Source organism: Danio rerio, chromosome 8 (genome assembly GCF_052040795.2).
Source record: "Danio rerio strain M-AB ecotype USA chromosome 8, GRCz13ab, whole genome shotgun sequence".
NCBI classification, from domain to species: Eukaryota; Metazoa; Chordata; class Actinopteri; order Cypriniformes; family Danionidae; genus Danio; species Danio rerio.
Window position 1 is genome coordinate 57,877,501 of NC_141028.1, and position 17,197 is coordinate 57,894,697.

General features: G+C 35.7%; 1 protein-coding gene across 4 annotated transcripts in view; it reads left to right on the forward strand.

The window, feature by feature from the left end:
• Positions 1 to 17,197, forward strand: part of rhobtb2a (Rho related BTB domain containing 2a) — a 294,371-nt gene that overhangs the window by 219,187 nt on the left and 57,987 nt on the right. The gene's annotated exons all lie outside the window — the stretch shown is intronic.

Genomic DNA, 17,197 nt, shown 5'->3' on the forward strand with positions numbered 1-17,197 from the left:
GTCAACTAATCGCTTTAAAAGCAACAGGTTTACTCACTTTATTAAGTAAAGTCAACTAATCACTTTAAAAGCAACAGGTTTACTCACTTTAAGTAAAGTCAACTAATCACTTTAAAAGCAACAGGTTTACTCACTTTATTAAGTAAAGTCAACTAATCACTTTAAAAGCAACAGGTTTACTCACTTATTTTAAGTAAAGTCAACTAATCGCTTTAAAAGCAACAGGTTTACTCACTTTATTAAGTCAACAAATCGCTTTAAAAGCAACAGGTTTACTCACTTTGTTAAGTAAAGTCAACTAATCGCTTTAAAAGCAACAGGTTTACTCACTTATTTTAAGTAAAGTCAACTAATCGCTTTAAAAGCAACAGATTTACTCACTTTATTAAGTCAACAAATCGCTTTAAAAGCAACAGGTTTACTCACTTTGTTAAGTAAAGTCAACTAATCGCTTTAAAAGCAACAGGTTTACTCACTTATTTTAAGTAAAGTCAACTAATCGCTTTAAAAGCAACAGGTTTACTCACTTTATTAAGTAAAGTCAACTAATCACTTTAAAAGCAACAGGTTTACTCACTTTAAGTAAAGTCAACTAATCACTTTAAAAGCAACAGGTTTACTCAATTTATTAAGTAAATTCAACTAATCCTTTTAATCGCAACAGGTTTACTCACTTTATTACGTAAAGTCAACAAATCGCTTTAAAAGCAACAGGTTTACTCACTTTATTAAGTAAAGTCAACTAATCACTTTAAAAGCAACAGGTTTACTCACTTTGTTAAGTAAAGTCAACTAATTGCTTTAAAAGCAACAGGTTTACTCACTTTGTTAAGTAAAGTCAACTAATCGCTTTAAAAGCAACAGGTTTACTCACTTCATTAAGTAAAGTCAACAAATCGCTTTTTTAAAGCAACAGGTTTACTCAATTTAAGTGAGGTCAACTAATCACTAATCGGGGTTGGGGGTTTGGATGGGGTCCCTTATGGTGGGCATATCCCCTATTTTCACATCCCAATGTTGACAGGTATGGACTATCATGTGATCAGCGCTGTAGTGTTGCCAGATATATCTGATTGATTCCAGCCCAAAAAGCTATCCAAAACTCGCTGAAATGCCTATCCAAAACTGCCCAATCTGGCAACACTGCGCCACTGCCATTTATCAGTGTCATTCATCGGCGAGCAGCGCCTGTAAAGTAAAATATAAAATTGTGTATGGAGAGCATCGTCAATGCACCGAGATATCGAATTGAACTGAATCGATGGCATGATAATCGAATCGAACCGTGAGACCAGTGTAGGTTTACTTCTCAATCCAAAAGTGCTGAAAGTTGTATTTTCATGTGAGGATTATCCGGCTGGTCAAAACATGTAAGTGTAATGAACAGTGTTTAAACACAGAGCTTATTATTTGCAATCTTCGAAAAGCCTATGGGAAAACCCTATAGGGATTTTATCCAGGGAACCAGTTTTATGTTAGCAGCCAATTAGCCTACAAGGGGATAGATTTCATCCCCTACCCATACCACCACACCTGACCCTAACCTTTCCAAATGCTTAAACCTATCCAGACATAAATACATAAGATCCACTTTAACCAGTGACTTCATCTCGTCACACCTAAAATATGTTTTTCAACTTTCAACTGTAATAATTTAAAGGTGTTTTGTAATAAAACATGACTGCCTAGCAATTCATCTTCTCCGACGTAGAATAAAGTAGTCGCCCAGACATACAGTAACGTGATCTAATCACAACAAAAACACTGCTCGGTATAATATATTAGAAAGATCGCAAATCACTGCTCCCAATGTTTTCAGAACAAAAACTGCGCTGCCGTGTTGAAAGGTGTGTGGTTGTGCTATGGAAAGGTCAGGACATCTCTTTAAGAGCGTAACCCTCTGAACAAACAATCTCAGCACCACACCTAACAGAGCAGGTTTCACTGCAGATCAGAAAAAAAAAAGAGGCAAAATGAAATGAAACGGAAGGAATTCCTCCGAGCTCCGACCTGAGAATCTGGGAGAGGCCGACTAACAACCCAGGAGACTTTCTGGATTCATGCCGCACAAGCGAACATGCGTCTTTACATTGTGTTCAACATCCCCCTTGACTACTATTACTCACAACATACAATGAGTACATCCTTAGTGATGCTGCTGTGTTTGTGGGTGTGTTGTCAGGGAGTGCAGGGATCTTGGGCAACACGGAAAGCCCTTTATTTGGCTTGGCTGCAGCGGAAGCAAGCAATTAGATGAAAACGATCTAGAAGTGTTGCGTTGGTCATCCGGGTCAACCTCGGTGTCACTGTCCCCGCGTCTCATTGTTCTCAGATCTCAGTTTGACCTTTTACCCACTCAGGCTGTAAAACTCATATCCTCGCTGAGTGATTGCGCGCTTGTTTGAATGCACGTATGTGTTTTGGATGTCGTCATTGAGCTCACAGCAGGCCTGCAATGCGTCATATCCAACGCATATCCAAGGTATTTCCACAATGATAGTCGTTTATTTGGAATAGTTTGCTCATGCGGTAGGATCATGGCTCTGCCGGCTAGTTTATTGTGTCAGGGGTATTCCAGCTCATGAGTCAGAATTTGCATATTCTGGCATAATATGAGATGTGAGATACAGTATGGGAGGTGAGAGGAAGAAGCAGATTGTAACATGGATATCTACAGTTAAAAATGTATTCCTTTCAGACCTGAATTATGCGCTAAGTTTCCAAATTTTTTTCTTTCTTGTTCTTAAGGCTTCCATAAAATATAAAAAACAAAGCAAAAGTTTAAAAAAATATTTTATTTTAGGGATGCACGATATATCGACGGCCACATCGTTATCGGCCGATAAATGCTATTTTTAAGATTATCGTTATCGGTCCGATGTCTAAATTATGCCGATAAATTAAGAAAATTGAACAGACCTGCGTGCCGTGCACTCGTGAGCGGAACATGTTCAGACTTGCCCAGTGCAGTATAATGGAGCTCTCCTCACACTGATTATTCCCTCAAAGTCCATCCTTTCTTCACGTGGTATTGCTGTGTGTTAAAACTCAGTAAGTAACCACGTTCCTCATCATTGTAGTTGTGTTTGATTGAGTTTCATTGTGTATTTTGCTTCAAATCGCCTCAGGAAAAATTATTACATATGTAAGCCTTTCCTGCTCTCTTTGTTGTGGTAGAGATAGCATGGGAGATTCACTTATTACTCCAAGGCCGAATAATATTAGTTTCGGGGTGAACTCTTTGAGTTGCAGCCGGTGAATGAACGAAGACACGTGTAACTTGGTCTCATTGCGAAAAAAAGCGGTCCTCTTTTCTGTCTCTCCCTCTTCTCTTCACACACACACATACACACACATCAAACTGACCTGCACACGTGACGTGCTAAACAAAAACTTGTCGAGCTGTTTGTGATCTAATATGATTATTTGTTATTATCAACGCTTTGCTTTCCATGTGTTGTTGATGTAAGATTGCATTCAGTTTGATCGGAATATTCATATTGATTATAACGAGCGCGCGTGAGAGATGTCACCCCGCGCACACACACCTAGATTTGACAGCCTTGAGCCTTCACAGATCAGCAGGGGAGAGCCTAGGTGCACCGGTCACTGAATCCAGCATACGGGCCACACGTTCAATTTGCATGTTCATTTGCTATGAAGAAAATGAAATAAAGTATTGTTTGCATGCTGATTTGTGTGAAATCGTGAATATAGGTCTATATAATCACGTTGCAATGTTGAAATCATAGCTTTTTTGCTTTGGGTATAGACTATTCAGTTCAAAAGAGCTGAGTTTCAGCTTTTATGAAGTTTGCTGTATAAAAATATAACATTTTGAAATATTTGTAATTATCGGCCTCTATATATCGGCTTTCGGCCTCCAAGTCTGAAGAATTATTGGTTATCGGTATCGGCCAAAAAATCCATATCGGTGCATCCCTATTTTATTTCATGAAATACAAAATATAATAATACAAATTGTTGATCTTTACAATACAAATGCTTTTAAAGTTGTCAACTAATTACTTTAAGAGTAACAGGTTTACTCACTTTTTTAAGTCAACTAACCTCTTTGAAAGCAACAGATTTACTTGCTTTCTTAAGTATAGTCAACTTATCACTTGACAGACTACAGGTTTATTCACTTAATTAAATTTAGTCAACTAATAGCTTTAAAAAAGGCAAGGAGTTTTCTCAATTTATTAAGTCAACTAATCAATTTAAACAGCAATGGGTTTGCTCACTTATTTTAAGTAAAGTCAACGAATCGCTTTAAAAACAATCCCAGCAGCCACACAACATCATAAGATGTTAATATTAGGTTAGATTAAGGTCATGATGTCTTGTGAGCAAAATTCAATGTCTAGCCAGTGTCTAAGGACGTTTTTTGACGTCCCATAACGGCGTCAAATTAAGTTGATATGTGGGTAATTTTAGGCTGTGTTGGAAAGTGACCAACATCCAACGTCTAATATGATGTAACATGATTAGACGTTGATTTTTGGTTGATTTTAGGTTGGATGTTGGACATTGATGTCGGCCTGACGTTGGGTTCTGACGTCAACCCGATTTTCATTTCCAAACAAAATCCAATTTCCTCATGACATTGGGGTACCATGGGGTAAAGTCAACTAATCGCTTTAAAAGCAACAGGTTTACTCACTTATTTTAAGTAAAGTCAACTAATCGCTTTAAAAGCAACAGGTTTACTCACTTATTTTAAGTATAGTCAACTAATAACTTTAAAAGCACACTGTAAAAAATAATTCCGTAAAATTTACGGTAAAAAAACGGCAGCTGTGGTTGCCAGTACTTTACCCTTAAAAACATGGTACAAACCGTAAAAGTAATTTTTCATTTTTACGGTAAATTACCTTATTTTATTAATTTATAGAGGTAAAATGTCTGTATTTTGAATAATCAACATTTACACATCTTTTGTTACACAGTTAGACACGTTGGCACACCCACATGCAGGTGGTGATGAGGAACTTATATAATGAGAAAATGCTCATCACAATCAACTTTTCCCACAAGCAGAAAAGAGTATCAGCACAGCTACTAACACCAGTATGGTAACACGCATAAAATTAAAGTCATGAAATAAACATTGTTTATCAACATTAGATGTAACATAAATCTCTAATGTACTTAACTGATTGGGAAACAACTAAAAAGATCCATATTAATGTCAACCAAATGCATAAAAAGTTATGTGCCATGCAGGGAATTCTGGGAAAGTCAATTTACGGTTATTTGCCGTATATATTAAGAAAACATACCGTTAACCAGGTTACGGATTTGTACTGTAGCATTTTTATAGTTTTTTTTACCGTTGAAATCACGGCCATTTTTTGCAAAAGTTTTCTCACTTATTTTAAGTAAAGTCAACTAATCGTTTTAAAAGCAACAGGTTTACTCACTTTATTAAGTAAAGTCAACTAATCGGTTTAAAAGCAACAGGTTTACTCACTTTATTAAGTAAAGTCAACTAATCGGTTTAAAAGCAACAGGTTTACTCACTTATTTTAAGTAAAGTCAACTAATCGCTTTAAAAGCAACAGGTTTACTCACTTATTAAAGTAAAGTCAACAAATCACTTTAAAAGCAACAGGTTTACTCACTTTATTAAGTAAAGTCAACTAATCGCTTTAAAAGCAACAGGTTTACTCACTTATTTTAAGTAAAGTCAACTAATCACTTTAAAAGCAACAGGTTTACTCACTTTATTAAGTAAAGTCAACTAATCGCTTTAAAAGCAACAGGTTTACTCACTTTATTAAGTAAAGTCAACTAATCGCTGTAAAAGCAACAGGTTTACTCACTTTATTAAGTAAAGTCAACTAATCGCTTTAAAAGCAACAGGTTTCCTCACTTATTTTAAGTAAAGTCAACTAATTGCTTTAAAAGCAACAGGTTTACTCACTTTTCTTGAGTAAAATTAACTAATCGCTTTAAAAGCAACAGGTTTACTCAATTTTCTTAAGTAAAGTCAACTTATCACATTAAAAGCAACAGGTTTACTCACTTTTTAAAGTAAAGTCAACTAATTAATTTTTAGTGTAGGCTTTTTTTTATGATCAAAACATCGGCAGTTGGAGATCCATCCATGTTATGATAAGCATCCTGGTGACTAAAGACTCAAATGTTTATTAACGTAAGGTCAAAATTGTATGCATGTAGAAGAAATGTAATTTCACTGGTTAACAAATTTTCTGGTAACACATAAGTACTACTATTAACTAATGCTTATGACCTGTCTATTATTAAGATATTGGCTGTTTATTACTACATAAATATGATCTTATTCTACATCCCTAATTCTAATTAAAACATAAACCCAACTATAACCTTAATAACTGTTAACAAGTAGCAAATTAGTTGTTTATTAATCTAAAAGTCTTAGCTAACCGTTTTTTAATAGCCTTGAAATAAACTGTCATGACTACTTAGCACTTTAGGGAACCTACTAATCTGACATGCCAAATTAAAATAAGGTGTTATCGTAAGCATGTTTCATCATGGCTTCCATATCCAATTACTCTCTGGCTGTATGTGCGTGTGTGCAAACATTGGATGACCTAGTCATCTCTCAATATCAATATCTCGGTGTTTTCCATAAGAGGGGGTTTAAGGAAGAGAGAATCAGCGCAACAGAATGGACGAGGTGAATGATCAGGAAGAGAGAGAAGACGTGGGTGGACGTAGGCACAGAAAATCTCCGATAAATGCAGCACATCTCTCTATCTCTCTTTCCCCTCTCCATCTCCAGCATTCAGTGGCGTTGTGTGGTGTAAATCTCGGGCAGGGGCTCAGCAAGTAGGTTTGTGCTGTGCTGAGGGTAAGCGTGGGTTCAGTACTGGGCTATTCTGATCCTAGATAAGCGTTTCTGCAAAACGGCTCCGCAGGCTAATTCCCTTTTCCTTTTCCTATACAGAGCTGCCGCGTGGAAAGCCGGATGGACAGTTGAAGTCTGAATTGTTAAATCCCTTGTAAATTTTCCCTGCAATTTCTGTTTAACGGAAGGAAGATTTGTTTCAACACATTTATAAACATAATAGATTTAATGATTAATTTCTAATAACTCTATTTTTTTTATCTTTGCCATAATTTACTAAAGATTTTTGAAGATACTAGTATTCAGCTTGAAGTGCATTTTAAAGGCATAAGTAGGTCAATTAGGCCAGTTAGGGTAATCAGTCAAGTCATTGATTAACAATGGTTTATTCTGTAGACAGGTGGTTCTCAACCACCGATCTGTGGATCAATTTGTACCAGGCCCCAAATGAAATCATTAATTATTTCCACTTCATTTATTAGTCTGAGCGATCTTTTATTTTGAAAAATCTTTCTTTGAAAAATGACCGTATTTTCTTGACTACATCACTTGAGCACCCAAATTTAACCCACAAGCAGCAAAATGAGTAAGAAACAGGTGTCTTTGGAAAGTTTCTTTGCGAAGGGGAAAAGGCCCGGGAAAGGACCCGCAAACTGCTAAGGAATGTATCCGCAACCCATTTATCAAAAAATCAGGTGAATCCACCATGTCTGTATAAGAAGATTAAATTCAATTCAATTCACCTTTATTTCTATAGCGCTTTTACAGTGTAAATTGTGTCAAAGCAGTCTCACATAAGAAATTATAGTAAATTGAAACCATGTCAGTCCAGTTTTCAGATTTTAAGTTCAGTTCAGTGTGGTTTAATATTCACTGCTGAGAGTCCAAACACGGAAGAGCAAATCCAAGTCCCAGTGGCGACAGCGGCGAGGAAAAAACTTCACCAATTGAAAGTGAAGAATTAAAAAACATTGAGAGAAACCGCGCTCAGTTGAGCACGACCATTTCTCCTCTGGCCAAACGTCTTGTGCAGAGCTGCAGTCTCGGTACCAGAGGCTGGAGAAGCTGGATGTCAGCGAGACCCTGGAGCGTCACAGGAAGCAGTATCATGCTCGCTGCTCAGAATACGGCCTGGTCCAGGATTATAGGAACATTGGGATCATCTTGTTGTAATGTAATGTAATGTGTATTTATATAGCACATTTATTGTGTATGGCCATACACCCAAAGCGCTTCACAATCATGAGGGGGGGTCTCTCCACACCATCACCAGTGTGCAGCATCCACTTGGATGATGTGACAACAGCCACAGAACAACGACATCAGTGCGCTCACCACACACCAGCTATTGGTGGAGTAGAGAGACAGTGATAGAGCCAATTCGGAAGGGGAAGGGAATGATTGGGAGGCCATGATCACAAGGGCCGATAGAGGGACTTTGGCCAGGACACTGGGGTTACACCCCTGCTCTTTCACGAGAAGTACCATAGGATTTTTAATGACCACAGAGAGTCAGGACCTCGGTTTAACGTCTCATCTCATAACTGACAGTATATTGTCCCCTTCACTTTTACTGGGGCATTAGGACTCACACAGACCACAGGTTGAGCGCCCCCTGCTGGCCTCACTAACACCACTTCCAACAGCAACTTAGTGTTCCCTAGTGGTCTCCCATCCAGGTACTGACCAGGCTCAGCCCTGCTTAGCTTCAGTGAGTAGCCGGTCTTGGGCTGCAGGGTGATTTGGCTGTGGCTAATTATGGTTGTGGGTCTTGAATCGGATCAGTGGCACTGCAAAGTCTCTGGGGGCCTCGGGATGAGTATCCCCAGATGGAAATAGAGAATAAAGAGAATAGTTAGCATAGCTGCTGTTCATAGTGTATATAAACAAGATGCAAAAATCTGCGTGGGGCACATTCATGTATCATACCACTATGTGATGCACAGTGGTACACAGTGTATGCTTTGCCTAAAAGATATGTCTTTAATTTAGTTTTGAACTGCAAGAGTGTATATGAGCCTCGTACATTATCAGGAAGGTTATTTCAGAGTTTAGGAGCCATAAATGAAAAACCTCAACCCCCTTTGCTTGACTTTGCTTTTCTAGGTACTACCAGAAGCCCTGAGTTTTGAGATCTTAAAGAGCGGGTTGGATTTTAGCGAGACAAAAGGTTGGTTAGATAAACTGGAGCTAGATTATTTAAAGCTTAATAGATAAGAACCAATAATTTAAAATGAATAATTATTTTCCTTAAAATAATTAAAAACATGTCGTGTTGTGCGGCAGGATCCCAAAATCGATTTCTGTACAAAAGTCTGTAAAATAACAGTGTTTCATTGTAAAACTCATTGTGTGTAACTTTATTGAACGGATTTGTTCGTAATAATCTGGGAAAATTCTATAAAATAACAGTGTTTTTCTGTAAACATTTTAATGAAAATATCTGTAGATTTATTTATTTTTTGCACTTTATTTCAACAAAGAAATTTTACCTTAATTGTATGGTTTTTGTTTGGTAGCCGTAGCTGCCAGTCAATTGACATTTTTTTATGATTTTTTTTTTTTTACCAAGCAGGTTATTACAATTTATTATTTTAATTTTACATAATTTTAGGTGTACTTCGAAAAAACAGGAAAAAACACTGTGTAACTAATACGGCAATTTTATTGTATAAAACAGACAAATTGCTGTATTTTGTCATTAATTATAAAGTACATAAAATAACAGTCAAGCTGTTAATTTACAAATATTGTTTTTTTTTTTAATAGACTTTTGAATATAATTTAATAACAGAAAAAATACTGTATAAATAATGCTGTAATTTCCCTGTATGACAAACAAAAATGTCAGTATTTTGTTTTTAATGATAAAGTACCTACAATGAAAGTCAAACTTTTAATTTAGAGAGATAGTTTGTCATTTCACTAAGTTTTGAATATAATTTGAAATCACAAAAAATTACTGTAAAACATTTAGAGATATTTTTGGTTAAACTAGGGGCTTTTTTACAATGCACCAGCCGGTACTGAAATTTTTAAAATGTCAAATTGATTGGTCGTGGAGGGGGCGAGGCAGTGGCGCAGTAGGTAGTGCTGTCGCCTCACAGCAAGAAGGTGGCTGGGTCGCTGGTTTGAACCTCGGCTCAGTTGGCGTTTCTGTGTGGAGTTTGATTGTTCTCCCTGCCTTCGCGTGGGTTTCCTCCGGGTGCTCCGGTTTCCCCCACAGTCCAAAGACATGCGGTACAGGTGAATTGGGTCGGCTAAATTGTCCGTAGTGTGTGAATGTGTGTGTGGATGTTTCCAAGAGATGGGTTGTGGCTGGAAGGGCATCCGCTGCATAAAAACATGCAGGATAAGTTGCCGGTTCATTCCGCTGTGGCGACCCCGGATTAATAAAGGGACAAAGCCGACAAGAAAATGAATGAATGAATGATTGGTTGTGGAGGTCATGAGTTTTCACCATTGTTTACCGCGTGCAAACACAAAGGGACACTGGGGCATTTCAAAGCCACGAAAATTAGTCGATTCATCACTTGAATGTCAGCTTATAAACAGACCTGCTGATCTTCGTGGCTTTGAAACACGTAGCATAATTTACAACACCAAACCCAGACAATATATCACTTCAAACTGTTAAATTATTAACTAATTAATCAATTATTAAACTGATAAAATATTGTTAACTTTTTACTAAAATTTTCAAGGTTAAATATTGTTGGAAGAAAAAACATGGTCTGATAATGCAATTCAAAAGCATAAAAAAATGGATCACAAAAAAAAAACAACAACAAAAAAACATGAATGACAAAAGACAAAAAACTACTTATCTATGAATACTTTTTACTGTCCAGTAAGTAGATATTGATGTTACTTGTATAGACTCTAAACAAATCAATAGATTTGCGTATTCCTTTGTATCTTTGTGATATTTATGTGATGTTTTTGGAAACAATGAGAGTGTCATGAAGGGCGTAACACACTCCAGCCTCCGTCTCATCATTCATCTTCCAGGCAATGAGCTGTGGGAAATTCTTAGTCCTGCTTGATTGAAACCAACACCCTTAGTTTCGCGTTTATCAGTAAAACATTACATGTTGAGACACAACTTTGGAGATGATCCGAGAATTACTTCGAAATGAATTATAATCTGTGAGCTTCATAAGCGCATCAAGACCATATTCAACACAACTGGACGTCTCCAGCTGATAAAAAACACCCTCTGAACAGTGTCGGACGAATACAGAAATCAAGCACTTGAGTAAATTTACGGATATATATAAAAAAAATTATTATTATAATAACATTACTCCAATTCAGTTTTGCTCTTCAAATTATTTTGTTTTTAATTTAGTGTTAATTTATTTTTTAAGAGACATTTACAGCAGATTTACTTTACAACAACTGACAGTTATGAGCTAAATATGGTAATTTACAAAAAATAAATCTTGGCATTAATTAATAAATAAGTCATTATTCATTTTCGGAGCGTAATCATGGACAGCTGAAGCAGAGAAACTGCACATATTTGAATTAGTTTGTAAATTGAGTAAATTGCTGACTGGACGCTTGTTCTAAACGAATCATTTGAATCAGTGAGAGTTAACTACAAGTTCGCTCGAACTGCATCAATAAAATCAGTAAGTCTTAAATGTAAACTTGCTCTGACGAATTCAATTGAGGTATATTTACTACAAACTTGCTATGACTAATTCTAATGAATAAGCAAATATTAATAAGTGTGTACTGACTGCAAACTTGTACTGATTGAATCTGACTCATTAATCTGACTTATTCATTTGAATCCTTGAGTTTAAACTGCAAACTTGTACTGATTGAATCTGACTTATTAATCTGACTTATTAATCTGACTTATTCAATTAAATCCTTGAGTTTAAACTGCAAACTTGTACTGATTGAATAAACTGATTCAATGAGTATTCACTACAAACTTGCTTGACTGAATCAGTTCATTCAAACTCACTTAGACTGAATCATTTGAATCAGTAAGTCTTAACTGCAAACTTGCTCTGACTGAATCAACTGAATCTCTAAGACTTAACTGCAAACTTGCTTTGACTGATTAAACTGAATCAATAACTGATTCAATTGAATAATTTAGTATTGACTGCAAATTTGCTATAACTGATTCAATTGAGGTATATTTACTACAAACTTTCTATGACTGATTCTAATGAATAAGCAAGTATTAACTGCAAACTTACTATTACTGAATCTTTAAATCAGTGAGTCTTAACTGCTAATTTCTTCTGACTGAATCAATTGAATCAGTGAGTATCACCTGTAAACATGCTGACTGAATCAACTGATTAAGTGAGTAATAACTGCAAACTTACTCAGAAGAATCATTTATTCAGTGAGTCTTAACTGCTAATTTTCTCTGACTGAATCAATTGAATCAGTGAGTATTAACTGCAAACTTGTTCTGACCGAATCAATTTATTCAGTGAGCCTAAACTGCAAGCTTTCTAGGACTGCTTCAGCTCAATAAGTGTGTACTGATTGAATCTGACTTGTTCATTTGAATCGTTAAGTTTAAACTGTAAAATTGCTCTGACTTAATCAATTAAATCAGTAAGTCTTAACTGCAAACTTGTACTGATTGAATCAATTGAATCAGTGAGTATTCACTGCAAACTTGTTTTGACTAAATCAGTTCATTCAAACTCACTTAGCCTAAATCATTTGAATCAGTAAGTCTTAACTGCAAACTTGCTCTGACTGAATCAATTGAATCTTTGAGTCTTAACTGCAACTTGCTCTGATTAATTCAACTGAATCACCTAGTCTTGACTGCAAATTTGCTTTGACTGATTCAACTGAATCAATGAGTCTTGACTGCAAACTTGCTCTGACTGAATCAATTGAATCAGTGATTATTAACGGCAAACTAGCTCTGACTGAATTAAGTAAATCAGCAAGTGTCAAATGATCTCTAAATGATTCAATTGAATAAGTGAGTATTGACTGCAAATTTGCTCTAACTCAATCAATAAAATCAGTGAGTCTTAACTGCAATCTTGTTCTGACTGATTCAACTGAATCAATGAGTCTTAACTGCAAAGTTCCTCTGACTGATTCAACTGAATCCATGAGTCTTGACTGCAATTTTACTCTAACTGATTCAACTGAATCAATGAGTCTTGACTGCAAACTTGCTCTGACCGAATTAAATGAATCAGTTAATGTCTACTGCAAACTTGTTCTGACCGATTAAATTGAATCAGTGAGTCTTAACTGCAAACTTGCTTTTAACTGAATCAATTGAATCTTTGAGTCTTAACTGCAAACTTGTTCTGACTGATTCAATTAAATCAGTGAGTCTGCAAACTTGCTTGGACTTATTCAATTAAATCAGTGAGTCTTAAATGCAAACTTGCTCTGACTGAATAAATTGAATCTTTGAGTCTTAACTGCAAACTTGTCCTGATTGAATCAATTGAATCAACGAGTCTCAACTGCAAACTTGCTCTGACTGAATCAACTGAATCAATGAGTCTCAACTGCAAACTTGCTCTGACTGAATCAACTAAGTAAGTGAGCATTAACTAGAAACTTGTTCTGACTGAATCAATTGAATTAATGAGTCTTAACAAACGGGCTCTGACTGATTCAGTTGAAGCCTGCATCCCACCTCAAGAGCATCAGAAGTGTTCTGCAATATGTTATGAACATAATAAGTACATTGTATTTATTCTGATGCAACTACATTGTATTTAAGGCGACCTAATTTAAAGTGCCACCCTAATTGCATTTAGTTGCCTATATGTAGTATGACTCTTACTTTAAATGATAAATTAGTACAATATTATAATTCAAGCAGTATTTATTCACCAGAACCGCAAATGTAACAGCTGCTTGTTGATATTCTGCCAGTTATTTGCTAAAAATAAGCATGCTCCTTCATATGAAAGCCTCATTGAAGCCAATTGTCATCCAGGAATCAGGGCTCATGGTTTGAATCAAACTGGCCCGAGCGAGACGGGGGACATATTTTGCATTCTAATTGAAATGAAATGGAAAGATTAGTGGTCGCACATAATGGAAACTCAAGTTGATGGTTCAAATTATGGTTTGGCTTGACATCATGGCATTTTTTTATTTATTTTTTTGCCACAGAATGTTCATAACTCTCGTTGCTATGTGCGTGGCTTAAGTGGAAGGATTTACTTTATGCTTCGGATTGGATTATAGCTTTAGATGGAAGTAATTCAGAGGAATGTCCATTTGTGCAGTTTTCAAGATAACCGTGTGAAGGTTAGAAATAGCAAGTGTTCTAATGCATTTATGAGTCACTGCTTGTGTCAATTGCTTGTGCCAATATTAGCGTTGTTTCACATTAGTTTACATTGGTGAATCAGTATATAAAATTTTATATTTCCCAAATGATGTTTAACAGAGCAAGGATTTTTTCACAGTATTTCCTATAATATTTTTTTCTTCTGGAGAAAGTCTTGTTTGTTTTATTTTGGCTAGAATAAAAAAAAAAAAACATTTTAAAGTCAAAGGGCTTTATTTTGACGGTCCATGCGCAGATCACAAAACGCAGGGCGCAAACGCTTTCAGGGCATGTCAGAACTCATTTTTGCCAATTTAAGGACGAGAAAATCTGCTTTGCGCCGTGGCGCATGGTCTAAAAGGGTTGAGTTTATTTTCTTAATGAGTTATAGGTATGTTTTGAGAATAAACCAATTAGAGCCTCATCTCCTATTCCCTTTAAGAGCCAGCTGTGTCGCGCCATAAGCACATTTTGACGTAAAGTAAGTTCACTTTCGCTTTTGCTCTTGTGGATAGGGAAACCTTTACTCACAGACATCAATTAGCCTATAAATAATTAATTTCATTTGTTAAGCGTAAAGATTTGTTTAAAACTATTTCTAAATTCAGTCGTAATTTCCAGCAAACGAATAAATGAACAATAATAACCAAGTGTGGTCAAAATACTGAGTTATTTCCAAATACACCTGCCATGCCCCATATCGTCTAAAATTTGACAGGTGGACAAATCTAAGCTTGTTTTTAATAAAACAAATATAAATATGGATATAATAAACAATACTGCTAATAATAATAACATTATACAAAAGCAAATTGAATGAACTGAAAAAGCCTTCTGAGATGATGGCAGTGGTTTTTAAATTCATGTAGGCTAGAAATTAAAATGTTTTGTAATATTTTAGTCATTTATATTTATATCATATATATATATATATATATATATATATATATATATATATATATATATATATATATATATATATATCCTTAATATATTATATCTTTTTCATATGTAAAGATATTTTGCTCTACATCTTAGTGTGTAAGCCAGGTGCTTTTTGCGCCAGACAATAGATCGACCTCGTTCTGGTCTAAAGATCAGACTATTTACAGTTTCTCAAAATAGCATCGCGCCAAAACACACCTGCTTTTTTAGACCAGAACGCCTATGAGCGCACATTTGAGCGCGAATGCATTTGCTATTTAAACAGTGTGGCGCAAACACCTAAAAAATGACCCTTGCTCCGAGCTGAAAGTAGCAAAAGACTTTTGCGCCGGGCCTTGCACCACATTGTGCCTTGTGTATGATAGGGCCCAATATCATTAGCTGCTTTAAGCTATTTTTTTTTTTACGGAGACCCAAAAGGGATGTGATAGTGGAGAGAAAAAAAAAAAAAACGGGTGGAAGGAAAAAAAATTTGTGGGAGAAAAAAAAAAACTGAGTGATAGCTAAACATATTTTTTAAATTTCTTGCGTTCCCTCAAAAATATGTTTTGCCTTACCTCGCAAAACTGGTCGACAAACACCACTTCATACATGACCTGTTTTTGCCGGGATTCTCCCTTAGTTTACCATTATATCCTATTATTAGGTATTTCCCCATATTTCTCTTATATTTTTATTCTTGAAAGCATATTGAACTTAATATAAAATGTTCACTTTCTTTCCATTAAAGCTGTGCGTCGATCAGCGCCCCTCATGTTCAATCTCTGAATAAGAGGTGTCACTTTACATAGCGTGTACAGAAGCATATGAGGGGGGCTGATCGACGCACAGCTTTGATGGAAAGAAAGTGAATTCAGAAATTTTTATATTAATTTCAACATGCTTTCAAGATTAAAAATATGAGAAATATGGGAAAACACCTAATAATAGGATATAATGGTAAAATATGGGAGAATTCTGTCAAAAACAGGGTTGTTGTATGAAGGGAAGTGTTTGTCGAACAACAGGGAACGCAAAACATATTTGCGAGGCAACCCAAAAACTTTTAATATGTTTACCTATCACTGTTTTTTTTTCTCCCACTAATTTTTTTCCTCCACCCATTTTTTTTACTCCACCAGCATGTCCCTTCCGGGTCTCTGTATTTTTTTGATTGTCTACAGAACAAACCAGAACTAGATGATTTGCCTAATTACCCCTAATTAACCTAGTTAAGCCTTTACATGTCTCTTTAAGCTGAATACTATCTTGAAAAATATCTAGTCAAATATTATGTACTGTCATCATGACAAAGATAAAACAAATCAGTCATTTGAAATAAGTTATTAAAACTATTATGTTTAGAAATATGTTGGGAAAAAAAACTTTCTGTTAAACATAAATTATAGAGAAAAATATGTACAGGGGGCTAATAATTCTGACTTCAACTGTATTAGACATTGCTCATACTTGGTTTGATCCCCTATTAGAACTGCCTTGCTTATTTATGCCACATATTTAACACAATTCTGGAAACATTCCTTCATACTTCACACAGATTTATCAGCTACACATTTACAGCGAGTCTCTCATTTCCAGCACATCCCAAATGTGCTCTACTGGATTTAGGGGTGTAAACTCGGTGTCCTGGCCAAATTCCCTCCATCGGCTCTTACCCATCATGACCCAAATCCTCAAAATTGGCTCTATCACTGTCTCTCCACTCCTCAATAGCTGGCGTGTGGTAAGCGCACTGGTGCCGTTGTCCTGTGGCTGCCGTCGCATTATCCAAGTGAACGCTGCACATGGTGGTGGTGTGGAGAGACCCCTCTTATAATTGTGAAACACTGCCATACACAATAAATGCGCTATATAAATACAATACACAATCACATTCTAAACCTGACATTCATCACCTGTCATCATCCAAAATAAATTTAAATGTCAGTAAAAGTATTACAACAAATAAAAATAAATTACAAAATGCATAGAAATACTATTTTAAAGTAGATTTATTTCATTTTTGTATTTTCATATGCACATATTTGTACTATTTAAAGCTTAGATGTTTGAAGCAGTTACATTAACTTATATATATATATATATATATATATATATATATATATATATATATA